The sequence below is a fragment of the Otolemur garnettii genome, unplaced genomic scaffold (genome assembly GCF_000181295.1).
Source record: "Otolemur garnettii isolate 467f Iridium unplaced genomic scaffold, OtoGar3 scaffold00262, whole genome shotgun sequence".
NCBI lineage: Eukaryota > Metazoa > Chordata > Mammalia > Primates > Galagidae > Otolemur > Otolemur garnettii.
This window is the reverse complement of record NW_003852657.1, coordinates 504,478-530,688: the sequence shown is the minus strand read 5'-3', so window position 1 is coordinate 530,688 and position 26,211 is coordinate 504,478. Positions and strand designations below refer to the sequence as shown.

General features: G+C 37.5%; 1 pseudogene across 1 annotated transcript in view; it reads left to right on the top strand.

Annotated features, from left to right (window-relative positions):
• Window positions 1-617: 617 nt before the first annotated feature.
• LOC100965281 overlaps window positions 618-26,211 on the top strand; it is a 37,065-nt pseudogene continuing 11,471 nt past the window's right edge. The window contains exon 1 of the transcript XR_002771281.1: window positions 618-637. The product of XR_002771281.1 is annotated as a glomulin pseudogene (transcript). The remainder of the gene's footprint in view (window positions 638-26,211) is intronic.

The following is a 26,211-nucleotide window of genomic DNA, read 5'->3' as shown; positions in this document are numbered from 1 at the left end:
AGGTAAAGATAATATAAATATATTTTCCCTGGAGGTGAGCTTCTGTTGCCAATGCCAAGGTGGAAAACAAGACTGGAATTGTTGAGGTAAATAAAGAAATATAAGTAATAATAGTGCCATTAAAGCAAGAGATGGTGCCAAGCTGCAGCTTATAGGTATGACTTCACATGAGGCCAGAAAGGGTGTATCATTACTTCAGATTCAAGTTCTGAGTACAATTTTTAGAAACTGGAAATAACATCCTTCATAGATTTAAGTTTCAACTTGGCAGGAAAGTTGCTTTTGTTTTTCATGCTGATTCATCCAGAACATGCCAAAGAAAGTACCAGTAAAAATGTTCATGAAATTTTTAATAAGTCAGAAGATAGAAAAATTGGTTTTTAAGGCTTTCCTGAGTGATTTCTCTAAGAGCTTCTTAAATTTGAAAGATTAATCTGCACTCCCTCAGGCTCTGAATGTCAGGAAAGACCAGCTGTAACTTTTTCAGGAAATGAGTAATAGTAAAATCAGGGGACTCATTTCTGGAGGCCTGGAGGAATTTTTCATCCAGAACCTGTAGGTGGGGGTTTCCCCCCCATAAGGATTCAGGGAATTCCAGAGGCATGTGTAGACCTGAAATGGGAATAGCCAATGCAATGTAAGTTTGCCCAGGAGGTTCTTCTAACCCTTCTCAGCTATCATCCTGGGTTTCCCCACTCAGAGTGGCTGCTCCTTTACGTTCATTCTCACCCCCTTTTTTTTCTCAGACTTTCACCTCATTATCTGACCATTCTTTCCCACCAATTTCAATGCTCACACAAAACCCTGAGAATTCTTGAATAAGGATCACTTAGAGTTTTCCCTTCATGTATGTGTGTGTGTGTGTATGTGTGTGCATGTGCATGTGTGTTTAATACACACATGCATTCCCATGTCATCCTAAACTTCTTCATAGTTCTTTTAGTTGTTCAATGATTCTTTTATTTCCTGGTAGATTGTAACCCCATGAGAGCAAGGACTATGTCTGTCCTGTTCATCAAAGCAGTGCCTACCTAGCACACAGAGGGACAAAATAAATGTTGGATGTTGGTTGAATTAATAACTGAAGAAATTCTATATGGAAATACAAAGAAGCAAAAGAAAAAAAGTCAGAAAACTTCAAGGAATTCAATACGGGTGTATGTGGAATATAGTAGGAAATGAAACTAGAGGATTAAGTACAGTCAGAATGTTCAGAACCTCTGTCCCTCTCTAAGGACTGTGAACATTAATGAAGGTCACAGGAAGCCATTATGAATTTTAAACAGAGAAATGACAAGGTTAAACGTTCCTCTTCAGAAGACCACTTTTTTTTTTTGGCAGAGTGAGAGACAGATGACAGATTGAATACAGTGAGTACTGTGCACTGTTTACAGTGCTCAAGATTTGAAGGATGCAAGATAGCATCAGAAGGACAGAGGTGAGATGGCGGTTTTAAGAAATACTGACAAATTAAAATTCATAGGACTTGGATTTCATTGGATATAGGTGATCATAGGAACGATGCAATCTGCTGGGAAATAGCCACATAAAACTCAGAAAATAGTGGGTTGGTTTTCCTATCTAGAAGCAGAAGAATTATATTTGGGCTTCCTTGCACTGTGGTCAGAGCAGTCATTTGTGTATTTTCTGCACAGAGTTAATTTGAAGGGCTCCGAATTACTGTAAGAGTAATACTTCTGTTTGAAGATAGTCAGTGAGAAGTGTTTTCCCTCGATACCAAATATGTTGTGTAGTTTCCAACCCCACTTCTCTAACTCTCCTACATAAATTGAGGGTTCTACAGTTTAATTCTGACATTATCATCATATTCCACAGGTTTAAGGGTTCAGTCTTCCAAGACTGCCTTCACTTCAGGTATTAGGTATCCAGGGTGCCTATGCTTCTATACGACTTGGCTACAAAGTCAGGGATTTCCATGACTCTCCTACTCAAGTATAATTATTCATTAGATCAACTCACAGAACTGAGGCAAATGCTATACTCACCATTATAGTCTGTTAAAAAGGACACAAATGAATGGATATGGAAAGAATAGTCAGACAAAGAGGCACATAGGGTAAGGTCTGGAAAGGTCCCAAGCTCAGAAACTTCTGTCACTGTTGGATTGGGGTGTGCCATCCTCACAGCACGTGAGTGTGTTTGCCAACTCAGAAGATCTCTGAACCCCTCAATTAGTGGTTTTTAGGGAGGCTTCATTACATAAGTATGATTGCTTAGATCATAGGCCATTGGTGGTTGACTCAATATTCAATCCCTCTCCAATCCCTGGAGGTTGGGGAGTGGGACCAAAAGTTCTAAGCTTCTAATCAAATCTTGGCCTTTTTGGTGACCATCCCTTATCCTGAAGTTACTTAGAGGTTCACTAAGCATCACCTCAATAGGACAAAAGACACTTCTATCACCCCATATCACTCAAGAAATGCCAAGGTTTTTAGGGTCTCTGTACTAGGATCTGGGGACAAAGATAAAATATATGTACATATTTGTCTATTTTAAATTGCACATGAACTTTATGGACATCCTGTATTTTTCATATTATACCACAGCCATAGAACAATATAAGTTTGTGTGATAGTCTTGAAAACCAAGAGTTGGAGCCACATGGGCCCCTATTGTGTTCAGTCAACTCATCAGCTCAATTTTGGAAGGGAAAGGATCATGCAGTGGGTCTTTTAGCTTCCCAGGTGATTGGAAACAAAACAAGAAGATACTGTCTGGGAAAGTTTAGTCAGCCTCTTTTAAGACCTTCTTCCTCTAAGTTTCCCTTGAGTTTTCATTTTGGGTGAATTTTGTTCATTCTCAAAACTTTAGTTAATTTGGTCATTTTGAGGGAAAAGAGCAAACTCTACTAACATTGGAATTTTTCTGCCAAATCTGGGCTTGCCTCTATGTAGGCAGTGATGCTTGATACTTATTACTTTGTTACCAAGCAAGGTCATGAACTTGGGGGTCTCCATGTAAGTATAAATGATAAAGTATGCTTTTCAGAGCAAAGGATGAGGATTTGGCAATAAGATTGTGAGGTGAGGAGCTACTGATATTTTAGGACATGGAGAATTGCTGGTGTTGCTCAGTTTCAGAGGGGCTTAAGTTATCAACAAAGCCACTTTCTAAAGCTAATTACACAGCAATATGATCATGTAGGAAGAGAAGAGAAGCGGGCCATGCTTTCTTCAGTATTCTCTTTCCTCTCTGTGGTGCCCCCAGTTTCTCCTCTCTCTTTAACCACTTGCTTGCTTCCCAGCTTTCAGGAATATTCAGTTTTTTCATGGTTAAGTTTCACGGCTTATTTCCCACAGGAGCACATTCATTTCAGTAAATGTCAGTGGTCTTGATTCAAAAAGTTGAATCTGTAATGGAATGTATTTGGAACTTAGGGAGAAGATGAGAGGGAATCTTCTTGTTGCCCTCAGCCTCACCCTTGGTAGGCAAACATATAGTCTACTCATCCTGTTCATTCTTGCAAGGAATGATTCTGGCACTTCTGACACTAAGGGATAAAGCAGAAACCCACACCACCAACTGTAGGTCAGATTCCATTAAGGTGAATCCCAAGAGCTGCCCAAATTTCTTTAGCTCTGTTGAAATGCAATTTTACTTACTGTAAGGTGAACTGAGCAAATTTAGCACTAGTTTGAAAATAGTTGATGTAATAGGACAGATGATCTCAAAAGTTCCTAACTCTGAACACCTGTAAATTCTATTAATTCAATATCTATTAAATTTGACCTGTGACCAGGGGATAAGATTAATAAAATGGAAGAAACTTAGGTTTACTTGTCTGTTTTCAACTTATCCTTTATGTTAAAGTAATGCATGACAATGTTATAAAACCCATCATATAATAAATATATAAAATAGGAAGTAAATCTCCATGCTACCCCTGGTTTCTCTTCCCAGAGTCAACATTGTTAATATTTCTTACAGATCCTCCCAGATGTTTTCAATTCACACACAAAATCTTAGCCTTTTTAAAATAAGAAATTTCTCATGATACAGTACTGCTAGAGGCAAACACAATGAACAATATATTTTATATTTTGATGTATTCAATTTATTATTTCCAGCATTTCTCTGGTTAAAATTGTCTTGAGAAAATGATTTTCTTAAAATATGTATGTAAGCATGACCTTCTTGGATCATTTACATAAACTTGAGAATTTTTGAAACATTTGATTTTTATTAGTAGTTGATTTCTTTTCAAAATACAGTTAATTAATCACATATATATTTATGCTAAATTAAAAGTGAGCAAATTAACAACAATAATGCATTTGTAATCAGTCTTCAGACAGGAGTGCATGTGTATTTGGTGCTGATACTTCATTAATGGAGTCCGTATTATTTTATACAATACATAGTTTCAAAAAATCCTTAAGTTTTTTTGGTGTGTCTCCTTGAAGCTATAACTATTTGAGATATTAGTAAGGTCGTGGCACAATGCTTTTGGAAAGAACCACTCTTAACTCTATTCCATGTCTCATAAATTTCAAATTAAATAATATTTGGAAAACATTACAGGATAGTTAATAGCAATGTCCAGATAAGAAGATCTGTATGATTTTAGCTTCATTGATTTTTGAAGAAAAGAATGCCATAGATGTGACTGCTTAACTTACTGAAATGATTTTTAACAAATCATTTTAGCCTTGTTGAAAACCTAGACTCTAAGCTCTTCTTTGTGGCTAAATACTAAGCTCTGTAATTCAGCTGGACCTCCTGCTGTCTAAATTGATCCTGACATCCAGGTAGTTGCTAGGTTTCCACTTCAACCTGAAATGACACTCCCAGAGACCAGATGGGAAATTTTAAGATGGAAAATCCAACCCTTGCATAAAATCTTATATCAGTAATGAAACACATCCCTGAAAATGGTGTAAAACAGCTTATTCTGATGAATAGTGGCTGTTGCTTTGTTTGTTATGGATGCAACGCAGCAAGTGCCATGGCACTAGTGCATGTGGCTGTCAGCTGGGTTTGGGGGGTTTCCTGAACTTAGGCATCTTCTACAAGGCATCCAGATGGAGAAAAACTTAGAAACTTCTCCTTCTAGCATCAGGAGAAAATGATCAGTATTTGCTGAAACATGTGCCACAAGAGCAGCAATTGAACATGATATGAAGAGGGCTGCCTTTGTTTTGTTCCCAGTAGGATGTGAAGAGAAACTTTGGAAGATCAATATTAGACCCATGTAAACTGACCAGCTAGACCTACAAATCTTATAGAAGTGTCCCTCAGGAATATAGAAAGTGAGAATAAATGCAGGGAAGAAAGTGGAATAAGGGAGGCCTAAGCAAAGGCATTTAAATTTTTGTGGGGTTGGGAATAATATGTAGAAGTTAAAGTGATCGAAAATTTAGCATATTGAAGTATATTGGATTTGGAAAATTATTGGCCTAGTCAACATGTAGGGTAAATAGCAACAGTAACAAAACTGAAAATGGAAGATTTGTTTAAAGATTTTATTTAAAATAACAGGTATATTCTCAGCTACACATAAATGATTGATATGTTGTTTAGCAAGAATTATTTGCTTCATATGGAGCCTCGAAAATGCAAAGCTTTTGGGTGGCACCTGTGGCACAAAGGAGTAAGGCGCCGGCCCCATATGCTGGAGGTGGCATGTTCAAACCCAGCCTGGGCCAAAAACTGCAAAAAAAAAAAAAAAGAAAAAAAGCATAGCTTTTATGTTTGAAGACTGTCTTTGGAAAATGGTGTAAATCATTAAAGGCTCTTCTATAAAACCTTCCTGGAAAATCCAAGACTTCAATCGCTCTCCTTTGCTTTTTATTCAATATATATGTCAAAGAATTTTGTCAAATCATATATATATATTGAGTACTACTTTCTTCTGGACATAAAGGGTACAAAAATGAAAAAAGAAAAGAGACCTGACTTTGATAATCTCAAAAACACCAAATAAGTTGATAAGTGCTTGAGCCCTCTTCATCATTTGTTAAGCCAATTTTGATTAATTGCTGACATTGTGCCATATAGAATCCTAGGTGCCAGATGAACCAATCAGACAGGGATTCTGTATTTGAGATCCCACAGTACAGCAGTGGAGGCAGTTCATAATCTAGTAAACACTTTGTGAAAAGTGCTCTGAATAAATTGAGGATACTGCTGTCATATAAGAATGGACTGGGGATGGACAGCTGAAAGGGTTGTAAGAGAGGAAGTCAGGGAAGATCTCTGAAATGGTAATTTTTAAGAAGAAAGACTATGAATGAGGAGGAGGAGAAGAGGAGATGCATTAACAGATATGGAAAACTGAAAATAGGAAGGCCTTGAAATGAGACAGAACTTGACATGAATCAGAAACCAATAGCAAGCTAGTGTGACTGGATCAGGGTGAACCCTGATACTGATAGGTGGTAGGAGATGAGGAAGGCAGAATCCAGATCATGCAGACATTGAAGGGTTTTACTGTTACTGCTGTGGTGAACAGAAGTTGAAAAGGGGATGGTGTAGGGTTGAGACCATGGGCTCTGGGGCCATGACTATCTGGGTTCATTTTTCAGCCCGACCCCTTAGTAGATGTGTCATCTTGGACAAGCAACTTAAGCACTCTGTGCCTCACCTTGTTTATCTATAAAATGGGAATAATGATAATATGGACTGTTGTGAAGATTAATGAATCAGTAGACAGAAAGACCTGAGAAATATACTTTACATTGAGTATTCAATCCTTGTTTGCAAATAAGCATGATGTAAGGGGCATGATCCAATTTATTTTTTAAAGGTCACTCTGAATGCAGTTTAAAATGGAAAGGAGGAGGTAGGAAGAGAAATAGTAAAGACTAGGCTTTGGCATGTGCCGGGTGAGGTGGCTCATACCTGTAATCCCAGCACTGTGGGAGGCTGAGGAGGGAGAATTGATTGAGCTCAGGAGTTTGAGACTTGCCTGAACGAGAGTGAGACCTCAACTCCTAAAAAAAGGGGGGGGGAAAACCCAGCTGGGCACCACAGTGAGCACCTGTAATCCCAGTAGCTTCCCAAGGCAGAGGCAGTGGGATGCTCACAGCCTGTGTCTGAGGTTGCAGTGAGCTATGACGCCATTGCACTCTGCTCAGGGCATAGGGTGGGACTCTGTCTCAACAACAACAAGAACAAAAATAAAAAGGCAAAGAAATAAAAAGAAAAAAACTGGAAATTTTGAGGGCTTGGACTCTTAACTCCCAAGCTTTTGCAGAAGACCTCATTGTCACTCCAGCTGGCTGAGGTCATTTGACAGGTGGCAGATCATCCCAGTACAGTCAGAATTGGAGCTTGGTTTCTTGGTTTAAGGTGGAACAAGCCATATTGATAGCCACTAGAGTAGGCAGTGAGGACAGAAGATGTCTGAGGTAGTAATCCTCCAGGTAGGCTGAACGGGCATGAATATGTATCAATTAGATTACCTAGATTCAGGGTGATCAAACAGGGTACTAACTGAGTTTCCCAGAGGCAAACTGAGAGAATCTGGTGGAAACTAATTTGGTTCCACAAACATTTCTGAGTTTCTACTGTGTATGCTAGGATTCTCAATAGGCATTCAAAAAAAGAGACTCAATTCTAACAACATCTTACTGATGCTAAATTGTGGCTGTTTTAAGATGTGGAAAGTTATTCAATTTTTTTTTATAACAGTGTACTCAATACTAATATGAAACCAATAGGTAAATAACTACATGCCTACATGAGAGAAAAACACAAGTAATGAAAGTGGAGGGAGATGGGAGAAGGGAACAGGGAGAGGGGAGGAGGGAGGAGGATTGGTAAGCTTTCACCTAATGGGCAAAGTATATAGCACATCCCCTGGGTGAAGGGCTCAACTACAACTTAAACTTTACCTAATAAATGCAAACATTGCAAACTAATCATTTGTATCTTATATTAATCTGAAATAAAAGGAAAATAATTTTATTGATATCGAGTTCATGTAACATGAAGTTTAACATTTTAAAGTATATGTTTAATGTGTTTTGTGATTATATAGAATCATACAATTTGTGTGATATTTTGTGTTTGGCTTCTTTCACTTAATATAATGTTTTCAAAGTGAATGCATTTTTGTAGCATATGACAGTACTTTATTCCTTCTTAGAAGCAAATAATATTTATGTGCAAGATTTTGTGAGGGCATAAGCTTTCAGTTCTTATAAGTATATACCTCAGAGTGGAATTGCTGAGTCAGATGATAATTTTAATTATTTGAGGAGCAACTAAACTATGGGCTAAAGGGACTTCATTATTTTATAGCCCACCAGTAATATATGAGAATTCCAGTTTCTCCTCATTCTCACCAACACTTATTCTTGTCCATCTTTTTGATTATAGCCATCCCAGTGGGTGTGAAGTTGTATTTCATTGCCTTTTTAAATCACTACCTATGTATGTATTTTTTTTTAATTTCAGATTAATAAAAGGATACATACCCTTAGGTTACTTTATTTGCCTTTGTTAGGTAAAGTTCAAGTTGCAGTTGACCCTTTCACCCAGGTGATGTGCCATATGCCCCTACATTGTACCTAAAAGGTGAGAACTTACCACACCCCTACTTCTTAAATTCAAATGTGTTTTTGTTTCATATGGGTGTGTAGCTGTTCATCTATTAGTTTCATATTAATGTTGAGTAAATTAGTTGCTTGTTTTTCCATTCTTGTGATGATTTACTTAGGAGGATGTTCTCCAAATCCTTTCAGCAAATATAAAAGATACAAAGTCTCCATATTTCTTTATGGCTAAATAGTATTCCATGGCATACATATACCAGTTTTTTTTACCCGTTCATGGGTTGATGGGTTGATGGGAAACACTTGGCTTGTTTCCACATATTTGCAATTGTGAATGAGTTGCTATAAACATTTGAGTGCAGATGTCGTTATGGTAAAAGGATTTTTTTCTTGTGAGTAAATACCTAGTAATGGGGCCAATGGAAGGTCCTCTTTTAGTTCTTTGAGGATTCTCTATGCTTCTTTCCATAGAGGCTGTATTAGTTTGTAATCTCATCAACAATATAAAAGTGTTCTCTAGTCTCCACATAGGTGTCAGCATCTGTAGCTTTGGGACTTTGTGATGTGGGCTATTCTCATTGGAGTTAGATGATATCTCAGGGTGGTTTTGATTCACATTTTTCTGTTGATTAGGAAGGATTAAATTTTTTTTCATGTGTTTCTTGGCCATTCATTTGTCTTCTTCAGAGAAGATTCTGTTCATGTCTCTTGTTCAGTGATGAATGGGACTGTTTGCTCTTTGCTTGTTGAATAATTTGAGTTCTTTGTAGATTCTGGTTGTCAAGCCTTTGTCAGATTCATAACATGCAAGTATCTTTCCCATTCTGAAGTCTGTCCATTTGCTTTAATTTTTGTGTCCTTATTTATGTAGAAACTTTTCATCTTACTTAAGTCCCATTTATTTATTTTAGCTATTGTTGTGCTTGCCAATGGAGTGTTTTTCATAAAATCTTTCCTCAGGCCAAAATCATCAAGAGTTTCCTCATGCTTTTTTTCTGGGATTTTTATTGTTTCATGTCTTAGATTTATCTCTTTTATCCATCTTAAGTCAATTTTTGTAAGTGGTGAAAGGTGCAGATCCAGTTTCAGTGTTTTACATGTGGCTAAACAGTTCTCTCAGCATCATTTATTAAATAGCATCTTTTCCCCCAGTGTATGCTTTTGTTTGGTTTATCAAAGATCAGATGGTGATATGCAGCTCGTTTCATCTCTAAGTTCTATATTCTGTTCCACACATTTATGTCTCTATTTTTGTGCCAGTACCATGCTGTTTTGATCACTGTAGACTTGTAGTATAGCCTGAAGTCTGGTAACATGATACGTCCAGATTTGTCTTTATTTGTTAGAATTGCCTTGGCTAATTGGTTCTCTTTCTGGTTACATATTAAATGAAGAATTATTTTTTTAGGTTCTTCAAAGTATGACATTGGAGTGTTAATGGGGATTGAATTAAATCTGTAGATTGCCTTGGGTAATATGTATATTTTAACAATGTTGATTCTTCCCATCCATGAGCATGGTATATTCTTCCATTTATTAATGTCTTCTGCTATTTCTTTTCTCAGGGTTTCATAGTTCTCTTTGTAGAGGTACTTCATGTTCTTTGTTACATATTCCCAGGTATTTCATTTTCCTAGAAGAGAATAGTGTCTTTGATTTGATTCTCAGCTTGATTGTTGCTGGCATCTATGAAGGCTACTGACTTGTGGACATTGATTTTATATCGCAAGATGTTACTGTAATTCTTCATCCTTCCAGAAGTCTCATATATCAGTCCCTGGGATTTTCTAAATATAAGATTATATCATCAGCAAAGAGTGAAAGTTTGAACTCCTGTATCCCCATTTGGATATCCTTGATATCTTTCTCTTGCCTGATTGCATTAGCCAGAACTTCCAGCACTATATTGTCATGAACCAGCACGGGGAAGCGGCATGAACCAGAGTGGAATTGGTGAGGACTGAGAAAAATACAGCATAAGAGAAGAGACAGAAACAAAGGATGGGATCAGGAGGTCTGACTGAGTTGATGACTGCAGCCAGCCTCAAAGCACAAAATCAGCTTTATTTTATAGCGTCTATATAGGGTTGTCCAGGGGGAAGTAACATAGACAATATGGGGAAATAGCATAAAAAAAGACATAATTTTGGTTTTACAGTACAACTGGAAAATATAATGACTTTAATAAAGACAAATCATCATGTTAATGATTTCTACTCAACTTCATTAACATGTTACAAGAAGTAAGAAGGGCAAGATCATGAGGACCTCAATATAGTTGACAAAACAAAGGAAGAGCTATGTGACTTAGTAGTTTCTACTCAGCTTTATTAACATGTTACAAGAAGTAGGAAGGCAAAGATCACAAGGGTCTCTGCATAGTTAACTGGACAAAGAAAGAGCTACATGATTTATGGAAGAGGGAGCATGAAGAAAGGAATATGGCTGTTTCAGTAACAGAAGAGCAAGTGAGAGTTAATTCTCTGAGTGTTCCCCAGGCGGTGAGTTCCCTGCCAGTCTCACAGCCTGCTTTCCACACTATATTTAATAATTGTGGTAATAGTGGATATCCTTGTCTGTCTTCAGTTCTAAGTGGAAATGCTATCAATTTTACTCCATTCAGTATGAAGTTTGCTGTAGGTTTGTCACAGATGGTTTATATAAGTTTAAGAAATGTCCCATTTATGCCTATTTTCTTAAGTGTTCTTATCAGAAAAGGGCTCTGAACTTTGTTGAATGCTTTTTATTGTATCCATTGAGAGGATCATATAATCTTTGTTTTTGCTTCTACTTATGTGTTGAATTATGTTTATAGATTTGTGTACATCTAACCAGTCTTCCATCCCTGGGGTAAAGCCCATTTGATCATGATGTATAATTTTTTAAAATATGTATCTGTATTCTATTTGCTAGGATATCGTTGAGTATTTTTGTGTTGATATTAATTAGTGAAATTGGTCTGTACTTTTCCTTTTTGTTGGGTTCTTTCTTGGTTTTGGCATCAGAGTGATGTTTGCTTCATACAACATTTTGGAGAAGGTTTCTTTCTTTTCAATGTTTTGGAATAGGTTGTGCAATGTAGGTATGAACTAATCTTTAAAGTTTTGGTAGAATTCTGGTGTGAAACCATTTGATCCAGAACTATTTTTTTATTGGAAGCTTTTTTATTGTTGTTGCAATTTTAGTCCTTGATATTGCTCTTTTTAAGAGTTCTAATTCTTTCTAATTAAGTCTGGGGAGGTAGTGTGATTCCAGATATTGGTCCATTCCTCCCCATTTTCAAATTTCTGAGCATATAGTGTTTTTTTTTTTTTTTTTGTAATCAGTGGTGATCTTTTGTGGTTTCTATTGTTATTTCCCCTTTTTCATTTCTGACTCAGGTTATTAGAGATCTTGCTTTCCTGTTTCTACTTAATCTGTCAAAGGGTTTATTGACATATCAATCTCTTCAAAGAACTAACTTTCTGTTTTACTAATCTTCTGAATGGTTCTTTTGTTCTCAATTTCATTTAATTCTGATCTAATTTGAGTTATTATTTTTTTTCTTCTGCTAGGTTTGGGATTAGATTGCTCTTCATTTTTCAGTTCCTTGAGATGGTACATTAGGTTACTGATTTGTGCTTTACCTATATATATTTTTCTTTCTTGGATGGGGGATTTAATGTAGTAAATTTCTCTCTTAGAACTGCTTTTGTGGTATCTCATATGTTTTGATAGTGTGTGGTTTCATTGTTGTTTTGTTTGAGGATGCTAATGATTTTCTTCTTTATTTACTCCCTGGTCCAGCTATTGTTCAGCATAAAGTTGTTTAGTTTTTATGAATTTGTGTGGGGTTGAAGGTTTTTGTTGGAGTTGAGTTCTACTTTTATTCCATTATGTTCTGAAAGAATACAAGGTATAATTCCTATTCTTTTAAATTTGTTCAGATTTGGTTTGTGCCCGCAATATGATCAATTTTGGAAAATCGTCCATGGGCTGACAATAGGAATGTATACTCAGTATTATTGGGGTGGAGTGTTCTGTGTATGTCTATTAAGCCCATTTGTTCTAAAGTCATGTTTAAGTCCAGTGCTTCTTTGTTCAGTTTCTGCTTGGAGCATCTGTCTGGTTCTCTTACAGGAGAACCAGAATTATTATGGTGTTGCAGGCTATCACAGTGATCAGATATGTTACAGTTCATTTTATATATTTGGTAGCCTTTAAGTTGAGTGCATAGATATTTAGGATTGAAATGTGTTCTTGTTGTATTGTTCTCTTGACCAATGTATAGTGTCCATTTTTCTTCTTTCTTTACTTTTGTTGGTTTGAATCTCAATCTCTGTGTAAATAAGATGTTGATTCCTCCTTTTTTCCTGATTTCCATTTGTCTGAAATACAGTTTTCCATCCCTTCACCTTGAATCTTGTTTTGTCATTGGAGGTTAGATGTGTTTTCTGAAAACTTCATATACTTGACTTGTGCCTTTGTATTCAGTTAGCCAGCCTGTGCCTCTTCAGTGGTAAATTCAAGCCATTTACATTTATTGAGGGAATTGATAAGTATGGTGGATTTCTGTTTGCCTTGTTTTGTGGAGGTCCATTGCTTAGTTCTATCATTTGCACCATTGTGGAAGGCAGGCTTTGTCTGGATATTTTTTCTGGGTATTTTTATTTTGCTGCTCATCCATTTTGCTGGGTCAGTGCATAAAAGGGGTCTGAGTACTTCCTGCAGAGCTGGTTTTGTTGTGAAGAATTTCTTCAATGTTTGCTTGTCAGTATATCTGATTTTCTATAGAATGTGGAACTTAGTTTAGTAGGATACAGAATCTTGGGCTGAAGTTTGTGTTGTTTAAGATCACTAAACAGGGTGACCACTCTCTTATGGCTTGTAAATTTTCTGCTGAAAAGTCCACTGTCACCCTGATATTTTTCCCTTTGTAAGTAAGATGTTGCTTATGCCTGACTACTTGCAGAATTTTTTCTTTCATTTTGACTTTGGTTAAGTTAATTATAGTGTGTCTAGGAGATCATTTTATTGAACTTGGTCATCCTGAAGTTCTGTAACTATCTAGTATTTGTATTACTAGGTCTTTTGTAATTCCTAGAAAATTCTCCACAATGATTTCCTGAAGGAGAGCTTCCATGCTTTTAGGACCTTTTTCTTATATTCTAGGGATTCCATATAATATTTATATTTGTGTGCTTTGTGTAGTCTCAAATCTTTCTAAGAGATTGCTCTGCTTTTGCTCTCTTCTGACTTTTTGATTGATTGGGCTAGTTAGTTCAAAAGTCTTGTCTTTGAGTTCCAAGATTCTTTCTTCTCTATATTCTACTCCATTTCTGAGATGAGGAGACTCTCTCCTGTGTTACATAACTCCTTGAATGAGTATTTCAAGTCTTTGAGCTCTGCTATATCCTTCCTAATTATGTCCAAATCCTTAATGACTTTGTCTTTAATCAATGATTTCTTGAGACAGTTTTTGGATTTCTTTTTGGAGTTCTTTTTCAATCTTTTCTTCTAATGCATTCATCTTATTTCCCATCCATATTCTAAATTCAACTTCTGTCATTTTGATAGTTTCTTTATGGGTTTATATATTCAGCTGTATCTCCCTCATATCTCTTGGGGAAGTTGATCTGCTCTGGTTCTTCTTGCTGCCAGGGTTTTTCTGCTGATTCCTACTCATGTATTTTTTTCAATTTATGTATTTAAAAAAATTAAGGTAGAACATTAGGGTGTCCCTACATTGATATTGAGAGATACTCTATTTGGGTTCCCTATGCAGCTCCTAGGATTCAACTGAAGCCTGGAAGGCAGAGCTTAGGCCAACCAAGTAACATACCTATCTGTCAGCAATAAAGCCATTTAACTGGCTCTAGGGCCTTTTGGATGCCAAGTCAGGTGGGCTGGTGACAGGACTGGCGGCTTAGAAGTGTAGAGCTCTCCAAGCCCCTTTTAAGACTTGTCAGTGCCAAGCAGCAGCTTCTTCTTCCTCCCACTGCTCAGCAGGTAATGGCTGTTTGTCTGCCTGATCCTGTGGGTTCATATCAGTTTGTAGGCCCTTGGGGCAGGGCTCTCCACCTTTATTCCAGGGCCTGCTGACACCAAGTATCTACTTGTTGCTTTGTCAACAGCTCATTAGATTATTAGGGCCATTTGGGTCCTAATCAGAGGCCCTGAGATGTGCAGCTTGCCCCACCCCTTCCTGGATCTGCCAGAAGAAAGTAGCTTAATTGGCTTACTCAGCAGGTGTTTTGGGCCATTTAGATACTAAAACAGGCTGAGTGGTATCAGTTTCAAGGGCCCCAGGGCATAAGGTCACCATGCCTCTTCCATGGCCTAAGTGGTGTAGCAGCTTTTTGATATACTGACCCACTCAGCTAGGTTTTAAAGCCATTTGGAAACTAAAACTGGTGGTCTGGAATCAGATTCAGAATCCCCAAGATGTGGAGCTCACCACTCTTCTTCATCATTGACTGTTTAAATGAGGTATTGCTTTTTCCTTTGGCCCTTCCTGGGTTCAACATCCCAAATCTCCCTTTCCAGGATGCATAGTATAGGGATCTCTGAGACTGGTCTTGTTTTCTCTAAGCTGGGTGGATTGGGTCTGTGGGAGGGACCTCCAGGTGACCCTCCTAGGTTGGGGGTTACTCACAGATAGTGATCTGAACTATCCCAGCTAAAATTTCATCCCTGCCAGCAACAGATTTAAAAAGCCGTGGCTTTGCCTGTGGTTGGGGGCAGGAGAATCTGCAGCTTGCAGCATGCTTCCCAGAATTTTCCAGAATGGGATCCTCCAAGGCTAGGACCATCCTTCTCCAAGCTGGTAGGGGCTGAGCTGGGGTTAGAATCTCTAGGGATTTCCCCAAAGCCTGAGGAAGTGTGCAGATGGTAGTCCAAAACCATTCCACAGAGTGAGGATCAATCCCACCTAGCAGGAAGCAGGCTAGTTGAGCCACAGTTTTCTCCTATGGCAGGGAGAGGGGTGCTCCCAGTTCACTGGGCCAAACAGTGCAGAGACCCCTCCATCCCAAGTGTCTGTCAGATATGGTGGGGAGGCACGGTCCATTGCTCATAACTTTTCTTGCTGGCAGTCATTCCTGCTGGATGCTGATGAGAGAGGAACTGGCCTCTGAAACACTTGCTTCTGTGCTTATTATGGGGACTGGATAGGGTCCAAAGTCCCTTCTCCTCTCTGGGGGTTGGGGGTGGGACAGCCCTTCTAGGCTGTCTGAGCTGGGCTAGTATTTCTGACTTTCCCATGTAGAGGGAAGCAGACCCCAGCAGGGAGAACTCTGTCTGGCAAATGATGAAAAGGGAGGATGGACTGTGGCCAAAGTAAGCTGGAGCCAAATCTGCTCACTATTTTGCCAGGCTGGAGGGGGACCCAGAGGAAGACTCACCTAGGTGCAGGAAAGCTGGATTTTTGGTCCCTCTTGGCACACTCCTTGGCATGAGAGTTCTTGTGGTTCACTGCTTATGGAGACTCCCTGAATGGGAGAAAAGGGTCCCCCTTACCCTTCCATTCAGCTTCAGGCTCCTCTGAGTCTGGTCAATTCCATAACTGTCTGCTGCTCTCTCCCTTCCTCTTCTCGTATTGGTCTTCACAGTTTGTCCCACTGGTATTGCTGAATACCTTAATTTCTTCTCCCTGAAATCTACCCCTGCCCCAAATTCAACTGCTCTAAGTTAATTTCAGTCCAATTTTCCACCTCCTGACTGGGATTATCTGACAAAAGCTGCCTTTGGTTGGCCATCTTGTCTTTTCCTTCTTTATTCCAGTTTTGTTTGTATTTTTCTACTGACTTATGATATTGACCATATTCCTGGTAGCCATTTGTTTATTTTCTTTGGAGCACAGAGCCTGTGCTCATGTTTTAATTCATGCAATTTAATGAGTTAAATTGAATTATGAGCTCTCCATTTATTCTGGGTATAAGGCCCTATCAGATATACTATTTGCAAATATTTTCTCCATTATGTGGATTTTTTTTTTAAGACAGAATCTCACTCAGTCACTTTGGGTTTGAGTGCTATGGTGTCATAGCTCATGGCAACTTCAAACTTTTGGGCTCAAGTAATTCTCTTACTTCAGCCTCCTGAGTAGCTGGGACTACATGCACCCTCCACAACACCCAGCTGTTTTTTAGAGATGAGGTCTTTGCTCTTTCTCAGGCTGCTCTTGAACTCCTAAGCTCAAGCTGCTCTCCACAACACCTGGCTGTTTTTTAAGAGATGGGGTCTTGCTCTTGCTCAGGTTGCTCTTGAACTGCTAAGCTCAAGCAATCCACCTGCCTTGGTCTCCCAGAGTGCTGTGATTATAGGCATGAACCAGTGTGTATGGCCCTACCTGTTACTTTCTTAATAGTGCTTTTATATTTTTAATTTTGATGAAGTCTAATGAATGTATTTTTTCTTTTGTTGTTTATGCTTTTGGTGTGATATCTAAAAAGCATAAACCTTGGATTGATGCCTAATCCAAGATCATGAAGAGTTACTTTTTTGTTTTCTTCTAAGAGTTTTATAATTTTAGCTCTTACACTTAGGTCTATGATTACTTTTAAATTAATTTTTATATATAGTATGAGGTAGGAGTCTAACTTCATGCTTTTTTTTTTTTTTTTGCTTGTGGATGTCCAGTTATCCCAGTTCAATTTGTTGAAAAGATTATCTTTCTCCTCATTGAATTGTCTTGACATTGTTGTCAAAAATCAATCAACTGTAGGCTCAGCTCCTGTAGCTCAATGATTAGGGCACCAGCCACATGCACTGGAGCTGGTGGGTTCGAATCCGGCCCGGGTCTGCCAAACAACAATGACAACACCAACTAAAAAATAGCTGGGTAACTTGGTGGATGCCTATAGTCCCGGCTACTTGAGAGGCTGAGTCAAGAGAATTGTTTAAGCCCAAGAGTTTGAGGTTGCTGTGAGCTGTGATGCCACAGCACTCTACTGATGGTGGCATAGTGAGACTCTGTCTCAAAAACAAAATCAATCAACTGTGAAATCATATTCATCTGTGATTGCTATTGTACAAGTTAGGGCTCTGAGTCTTGAAAATTTCTACTTTAACTGAATTCAGACTTTACTCAGATTTAACCTGGCTTGATCTTTAAAATCTGTCACTGTTTATTTCTATCTATCTCCAAAGCTTTGTGTATCTCTCTGATGTGTTATAAGCATGTGAGTGAAAAGAAAGAATGAGCTATGGCAGTGGTTCTTAACCTGTGGGTGGCGACCCACAGGAACTGTATTAAAGGGCCATGGCATTAAGAAGGTTGAGAACCACTGAGTACAGTATTAAGTAAAAATGTTTTTCAAGTATAGTAAATGAGTAAAGGGCTAGGCAAGAAATGTTCATCAAGCTAGAATAAAATATATGGTTCATTCAATGAAGATAGTTGGAGCCTTCATTATCCCACTTTTAATAATGGGTAGTGCAACTAGACACAAGATCAACAAGGAAATAGAAGACTTATCATGATTAACCAACTGGACCTAACAGATATCTTTAGATCATTCCATGCAGCAATAGCATGATATACCTTCTCGCAAGTGCATATGGAACATTCTCTGGGATAGAACCATAGGCTACCCTGGAAAATAAATAAGCCTTCATAAATTTAAAAGTATTGAAATCATACAAGGTATGTTCCTTGACCAGAATGAAATGAAATTAGAAATAAATAGAAAAATTGGGGATCTAAATGAAATTAGAAAATACTTTAAGATGGATGAAAATGAAGATATAATATACCAAAATTTATGAGATGCAACCAAAGCAGTGATTAAAGAGAACTTTGTAGCTATAAATATATATACTACAAAATAAGAAAGATATTAACAACCCAATCTTTTACCTTAAGAAACTACAAAAAAAGAGAAACTAAGATGAAACTAAGCAGATGGAAGGAAACAAAGATTATAGCATAAATAAATGAAGTAGAGAATAAAAAACCAATATAGCAAATCAACAAAAGCAAAAGTTGATTCCTTAAAAAGATTGACAAAATGGGTAAGTCTTTAGCTAGAGTGTCCAACACAAAAATAGAAAAGACTTGAATTACTAAACCAAGGGTGAAAAAGGTGACAATACTATTAACCTTAAGAAATCAAAAAGGAGCTTGGTGCCTGTAGCTCAACAGCGAGGACATCAGACACATACACTGGAGCTGACAGGTTTGAACCCAGTTTGGGCCTGCTAAAAAACAATGACAATTACAACAACAAAAATATCCAGAAGTTGTGGCAGGCACCTGTAGTCCCCGCTACTTGGGAGGCTGAGACAAGAGAATCTCTTAAGACCCCAAATTTGAGGTTGCTAAGAGAGGTAATGCCACAGCACTCTAACGAGGGTGACATAGTGAGACTTTGTCTCAAAAAAAAGAGAAATTAAAAAGGATTGTAAGGAAATATTATGAACAACTGTATGCCAACAAATCATATCGTATACATGAAAGGAGAAAATTCCTACAAAGACACAAACTACCAACACCAATTCAAGAAGAAACAGAAAATCTGGATAGAGATATAACTAGAGATTGATTTATTAATTTAGAAACTTGTCACCAAGAGAAATCTATTCTTAAATAACTTATGAATTCCAGAAGACTTTTAAAGGCAATTTAATACTATTTCTTCAAAATAGCTTCCAAAAATAAGAAGAGAATGAAACACTGGCAAACTCACTCCATGAAGTCAATATTACCCTGATACCAAAACCAGACAAGATATCAATAAAATAAAAGTAAAACTTTTATCAATAAAAGTAAACTACAGGCCACTATTTTTTATGAAGGTAAATTCTCACCAAAATACTAGGAAAATGAATTCAGCAATGTATAAAAAGGATTATATCATGACCAAATGAGATTTATCTCAAAAATGCAAAGTTAATTTAACATCAATGTAATCAGCATATTGATAGAATGTTAGAGAAAAATCACACGGTTATTTCAAGACATGCAGAGAAATCATTTGATAAAAATCCAACACTTCATGATAAAGAAATTCTCAGCAAACTAGAAATGGAAGGAAACTTCATCCTTCAGAAAATGGACATTACAAAACATGCACGGCTATGATCATACTTAATACTTACTACTTTCCCCATTATATTAGAAACAAAATAAGGTTCTACATCCTATTTTCCTTTGACATTGTACTGGAGTTTTCAGCCAGGGTACCTAAGCAAGAAAAGAGTAAAAAGGGAGAATTAAAACAATTTTTATTTTTAGGTGACCTGTTTTTATATATATTTTTTCCTGTTTTTATATATTGAAAATCCTGAAAAGCACACCAAAAAACAATCAGTAAGGCTATAGGGTAAAATATTCATATACATAAATCAATTATATTTCTATACATTTACATTCAATCATCTAAAAATGAAATAATTTTCTTAATTTTATTTTCAATATCATCAAAAACAACAAAATGCTTAGGAATAAATTTAAGTAAATAAATGCAAATTTTATACTCTGGAAACTGCGAAACATTGTGAAAAGAAATTGAAGGAAAAGCTAAATAAATCGAGTGTCATCCTATGTGCATGATTTGAAAAATTTAATTTTGTTAACATGACACTAAACCCGAATTCACTCAATGTAATCTTTATGAAGATCCTTTGGGGACTTTTCAGAAATTGACAAGCTATGCAGAGTGGAGCAAGGTGGCAGACCAGAAGGATTGTTTAGCTGAGCTCTACTAGCATGACTGGGGAAAGAAAGAGAAGTAACCTATACCTGGTGTGGGCTCCCTATCCAGAGTTGTAGCTCAGGGTGTGAAGTGAGGTGGTGATATACTGGAGTCAGTGTGTGATCCTGAGTGGTGGAGATTTGACACACTAGGCAAGTGTTTGGGAGTTGACAGAACAGCCAGTACCCCTATGGAGGCAATTTGGAGATGGGAGTAAGCCTTTCTACAGTTTTGGGTTCTCCAGGGAAGCTGCTCATTGAGTGGAAAGCTTGGAAGAGTGGGCAGACTCGGACTGCATACCATCCAGATTTGAGTGCCAATTAGTGTGGATTTACCATAAATTTGGTGGCAAATGGGGCAGCCATGCTGGGAAGGTCCTGGATCCCAGGGGACACCATTGTGGGCAGGTTGGGAGAAGGTTGTGAGGGTGGGCCTCTTACCAGGGGCCTAATGCACAGCCATCTCTGTTCTTTGTTCCATCTGCTGAGATCAGAACTCTACTCTTGGGACAGGCTCAGGGACCCCCACACCCCTAGGGAACTATTGTCAGGGGGCACTGTGAGACCTGCCTCTGAAGGATTCTGGAGACCTTTATGATCCCAAACTGGCATGGTCTAAATGCAGAGAAAACAATCAGGCGATCAATGAGGACAACTAAGTTGGGAAGCAGGACCATTCCCAGGAACTAGAGAGAGAGGTTACTGGTTGTGTTCTTCATCCCCTAAAAAACCCCACAGAACCACCTCTTGTCCCGGCAATATATTGCAACATATATATATATACTCCTATTAAAGTTGGTCCCTTTATCTATCTATAAATTTTTTTTAATATTTTTTTTTGCAGTTTTTGGCCAGGGCCAGGTTTGAACCCACTACCTCTGGTATATGGGGCCAGCACCCTGTTCCTTTGAGCCACAGACGTCGCCCTATGTATACATTTTTTGTTAGTATTTTTTTTCCTTCTCTTTGCTACTATTTTTGGCTATTAGAGATTTTTTTTAAATTTTGTTTTCATGTGTTTTGTTTTTTGCAAATTTGTTTTGTTGGTTTTATTCTTAATTTCCATTTTTATTTTCATCAACAGCAAGGGTTCCTATATTTTTTGGTTACAGTATTTTAGTCTCATTTATTTTCTCTTTCTATTTCACTCCTTTCCATTCACTCTCTTGATAGAGGCTCTTCTACTTTTTGCAGGTTTCCCACATAAATTGCTTGTGCAACAGCTAAGATATGCTCCCCTTTTTTTGGGGGGGTGTCTTTATTTCTTTTTTCATCTTCCCGCTCTCTACTTTATTTCACACAATTGTATTTTTAATTTTCTTAATCTATTCTTATTTTATTCTTATTTTTTATTTCTTATTTTCCATTTTCACTGAGAACTGGGGTGGCACAGCTGTGGTCTGGCAGGGAGGTCATGGCAGTAGTCTGCCTCAAGGCAGCCAAGTTTAGGGAGGTCTAGGGTAGGTCATCCTACCTTTGGCCCTAGGAAGAAAATATTTGCAAGACCACATTGTGGAATTTTTCAATTTCTTTCTCATTATTACTTAATTTTTCCTTCTTGTTTTTTTGTTTTTGTGCTTTTTATTCTCTTCCTATTTTTGGAAGAGGAAGAGTTTGGCTTTGCTCAGACTGATAAGGAGCTCCTGAATTTGAGGAACCCACCCAGTCCAGCCCCTCAAAATCCTTGAGTTATAGGCATGGTCTTACACTGTACCAATCAATATCATTTCTTCTATCACTCTCATCCTCTCTTCTTGTTCTTCTCTCATATTCTTCATTTTTTCCTTTATTTCCTCCTTTTTTTTCTTTTCTTTTGCTCTTTCCTTCTTTTATCTTCTTTCTTTCTTTTGCTCTGGTTTCTCTCTGCTTGCTGTTTTTTTTTTAATTTTTATTAAATCATAGCTGTGTACATTAATGTAATCATGGGGTACAATGTGCTGGTTTTATATAAAATTTGAAATATTTTCATCAAACTGGTTAACCCTTCTCACTCTGTACCCTTCTATTCCTTTTGGCTTTACCAAGAAGCCTCTTCAACACCTAAATTCTAAGACAAGGAAATTTGAAGCAAAAGAGGAAGTGGGTAGGAAAAAGGAGGACAAGGAGGTGAACAAGATGAAAGTATACCTGAGGAGGAACCAACAGAAAAATTCAGGCACCATGAAAAACCAAAATAGAGCAACTCTTTCAAGAGACTATGAAGCAGCTACTACAGAAGACTCCACCTATAAAGAATTAATGGATTTTACATAAAGATAACTTAAAATAAGGATGACAAAGACAAATACGTGAATGTACAAGACAATGGAAAAACAGAACCAAAAGTTGGACAAGAGATATATAGAATATAGAAAGAATATGATGGAGCTTAAGGAAATGAAGGAGACATTCAGGGAATGTGAAGATGCAGTAGAAAGTATAACAAAAAGATTACACCATGGTGAAGAAAGAACCTCAGAGCTAGAGGACAAAGTGTTCAAGTTAACCCAGGTAGTTAAAGATGCAGAAAAGAAGAAAGACAAAGCAGAACAGTAACTTAGAAGACTATAAGCCTTCATGAAGCATTGAAACATATAAATAATAGGGATCTTTGAAGGGGAAGAATATTGTCCCAAAAGTATAGAAGCCCTACTGGAGACTATCATAAATGAAAACTTCCCAAGTTTTACTAAAGATCCCAACAAACTCCTTTTAGACGGATATTGAACTCCAAGTCATCTCAACTCAAACATAGCTTCTTCAAGAGACATTGCAATGAACCTTTCCAAAGTCAAGACAAAGGAGAAAATTTGGCAAGTGGCCAGGAGTAAGCACCAACTGAACTACTGGGGAACAGTTGTTAGGATGACAGCAGACTGTTTAACTAAAAGTTTCCAAGCCAGAAGCAAATGGTCATCCAACTTCAACATTCTTAAACAAACAATTTTCAGTGCAGAATTCTGTATCCTGCTAAACTAAGCTTCAGAAATGATGGACATATCAAATCTTTTGCAGATATACAAATACGCAGGAAATTTGTCACAATAAGATCAGCTCTACAAGAAATATTTAGACCTATTCTCAATATCGAATATCACAATGGACCACCAGCAAAATAAATGACCAGAAGCTAAAGGTCAATACATGGCTTCCACAATGGTGCAAAAGATAAAACTACACAATGGACTTTCACAAAATAAGATGAATAGAATTCCACCACACTTATCTATTCTCTCAATAAATGTCAATTTATTGAATCCTCCACTGAAGAGCATGGGCTGTTTGAATTAAAAAAGCACAAACCATCCAAACAGTGTCCCCAGGAAACACACCTAGCCTTGAAGGACAAATCAAGACTCAGGGTTAAAGGATGGAAAACAGTATTTCAAACAAATGGAAATCAGAATAAAGAAGGGGTTGCAATCCTATTCTCACATACAACCAGATTCAAATTAACTAAAATTAAGAAAGACAAAGATGGACACTTCATACTGGTCAAGGAGATCAATAAAACAAGAAGGCATTTAAATTTTGGATATTTATGCACCCAACTTAAATGCTCCCAGAATTATGAAACAAATCTTGATGGGTCTCACCAACACCCCTCTGATAGAACTGGATAAATCCTCTAAACAGAAATTAAACAATGACACAAAAGACTTACATGTGACAAGCAACCTGAATACTCCCAGCTCCATCATAGTCGGAGATTTTAATACCCCTTTGGCAGTGCTGGATAGATCCTCTAACAAGAAGCTTAACAAATTTTGGATTTAAACCTAACCGTTCAGCATTTGGATTTAATGGACATCTATAGAACATTTCACCCTAATAAAACTGAGACTCATCAGCCCAAAATAGACCACTCCAAAATAGACCACTCCAAAATAGACCACATCTTAGGTCACAAATCTAACCTCAGCAAATTTAAAAGAATAGAAATTATCCCTTGCAACTTCTCAGACCACCACAGAATAAAAGTAGAACTCAGCAACAGCAGGAATCTGCAGACCCAAACAAAACTGTGTGACACTGCCTGACTGGAGGGCGGTGTCGGGGAGTTCGTGATCGGCGTATGAGAGGGAGAAGGAAAGGGTGGACACAATCACACAACCACTCATACAATATAAGGAGAAGGCTGAGCCGAAGCTGTTTATTTGGGATTGGTACAATCTTATATAGGGTTAGTAGAGGGGGAGTGGTTATGCTGTTCTGACGGGAGGGGCCCTGTGCTGTGCTCTGTGTTTTCTGTCTAAGTCTTATACAATGTAGCTAGTTCTATCCTGTTTACTTACCAGCACTGGTCTCTTTATTCGGCCTTTTCACGTGGGGGTTGAATTAGGCTAGCACTCCCTCTTACGATGTAGTTTAATATTTCTGTTAACCCTTACACTGTGGAAGCTAAATAACCTTATGCTCAATGACAGTTGGGTAAGAGACGAGATCAAGAAGGAAATTACCAAATTTTTGGAACTAAATAACAATGAAGAAACAAGTTATCAGAACCTCTGGGATACTGCAAAGGCAGTCCTAAGAGGGAAATTTATAGCATTACAAGCCTTCCTCAAGAGAACAGAAAGAGAAGTTAACAACTTAATGGGATATCTCAAGCAACAGGAAAAGGAAGAACACTCCAATCTGAAACCCAGCAGAAGAAAAGAAACAACCAAAATTAGAGCAGAATTAAATGAAATTGAATACAAAAGGATTATAAAACAGATTAACAAATCAAAAAGTTGTTTTTTTGATAAGGTCAAAAAAATAGATAAGCCATTGGCCAACCTAACCAAGAAAAAAAAGTTAAATCTCTAATTTCATTAATTAGAAATGGTAAAGATGAATTAGACTCCTCAGAAATTCAAGAAATCCTCCATGAATACTACAAGAAACTTTATTCTCAGAAATATGAAAATCTGAAGGAAATCAACCAATACTTGGAAGCACACCACCTTCCAAGACTTTGTCAGAACGAAGTGGAAATGTTGAACAGGTCCATATCAAGCTCTGAAATAGCATCAACTATACAAAATCTCCCTAAAAAGAAAAGCCTGTGACCAGATGGCTTCATGTCAGAATTCTACCAAACTTTTAAAGAAGAGCTAATACCTATACTACTTAACCTTTTCCAAAATATAGAAAAAGACGGAATACTACCCAACACATTCTATGAAGCAAACATCACCTTGATCCCCAAACCAGGAAAAAACCCAACAAGAAAATAAAATTATAGACCAATATCTCTAATGAATATTGATGTGAAAATATTCAACAAGATCCTAATAAACAGGATTCAGCAACTCATCAAACAAATTATACATCATGACCAAGTGGGTTTTATCCTAGGATCTCAAGGCTGGTTCAACATATGCAAATCTATAAACGTAATTCACCATATAAACAAATTAAAAAACAGAGACCATATGATCCTCTCAATTGATGCAGAAAAAGCTTTTGACAATATCCAGCATCCATTAATGATTAGAACACTTAAAATTATTGGCATAGAAGGGACTTTTCTCAAATTGATAGAGGCCATCTACAGCAAATGCACAGCCAATATCATATTGAATGGAATTAAATTGAAATCATTTTCACTCAGATCAGGAATGAGGCAAGGTTGTCCATTGTACCCATTGCTGTTTAACATCGTAATGGAAGTCTTAGCCATAGCAATTAGGGAAGAAAAGGCAATCAAGGGTATTCACATAGGATCAGAACAGATCAAGCTTTCACTCTTCCCAGATGACATGATCGTATACCTGGAAAACACCTGGGATTCTACTACAAAACTCAAAGAAGTGATCAAGGAATACATCAGTGTCTCAGGTTACAAAATCAACACCCATAAGTCAGTAGCCTTTATATATACCAATCATAGTCAAGCTGAAAAAACAGGCAAGAACTCTATTCTATTCACAGTAGTGCCAAAGAAAATGAAATATTTGGGAGTTTACCTAACAAAGGATGTGAAAGATCTCTATAAAGAGAACTATGAAACTCTAAGAAAAGAAATAGCTGAAAATGCTAACAAATAGAAAA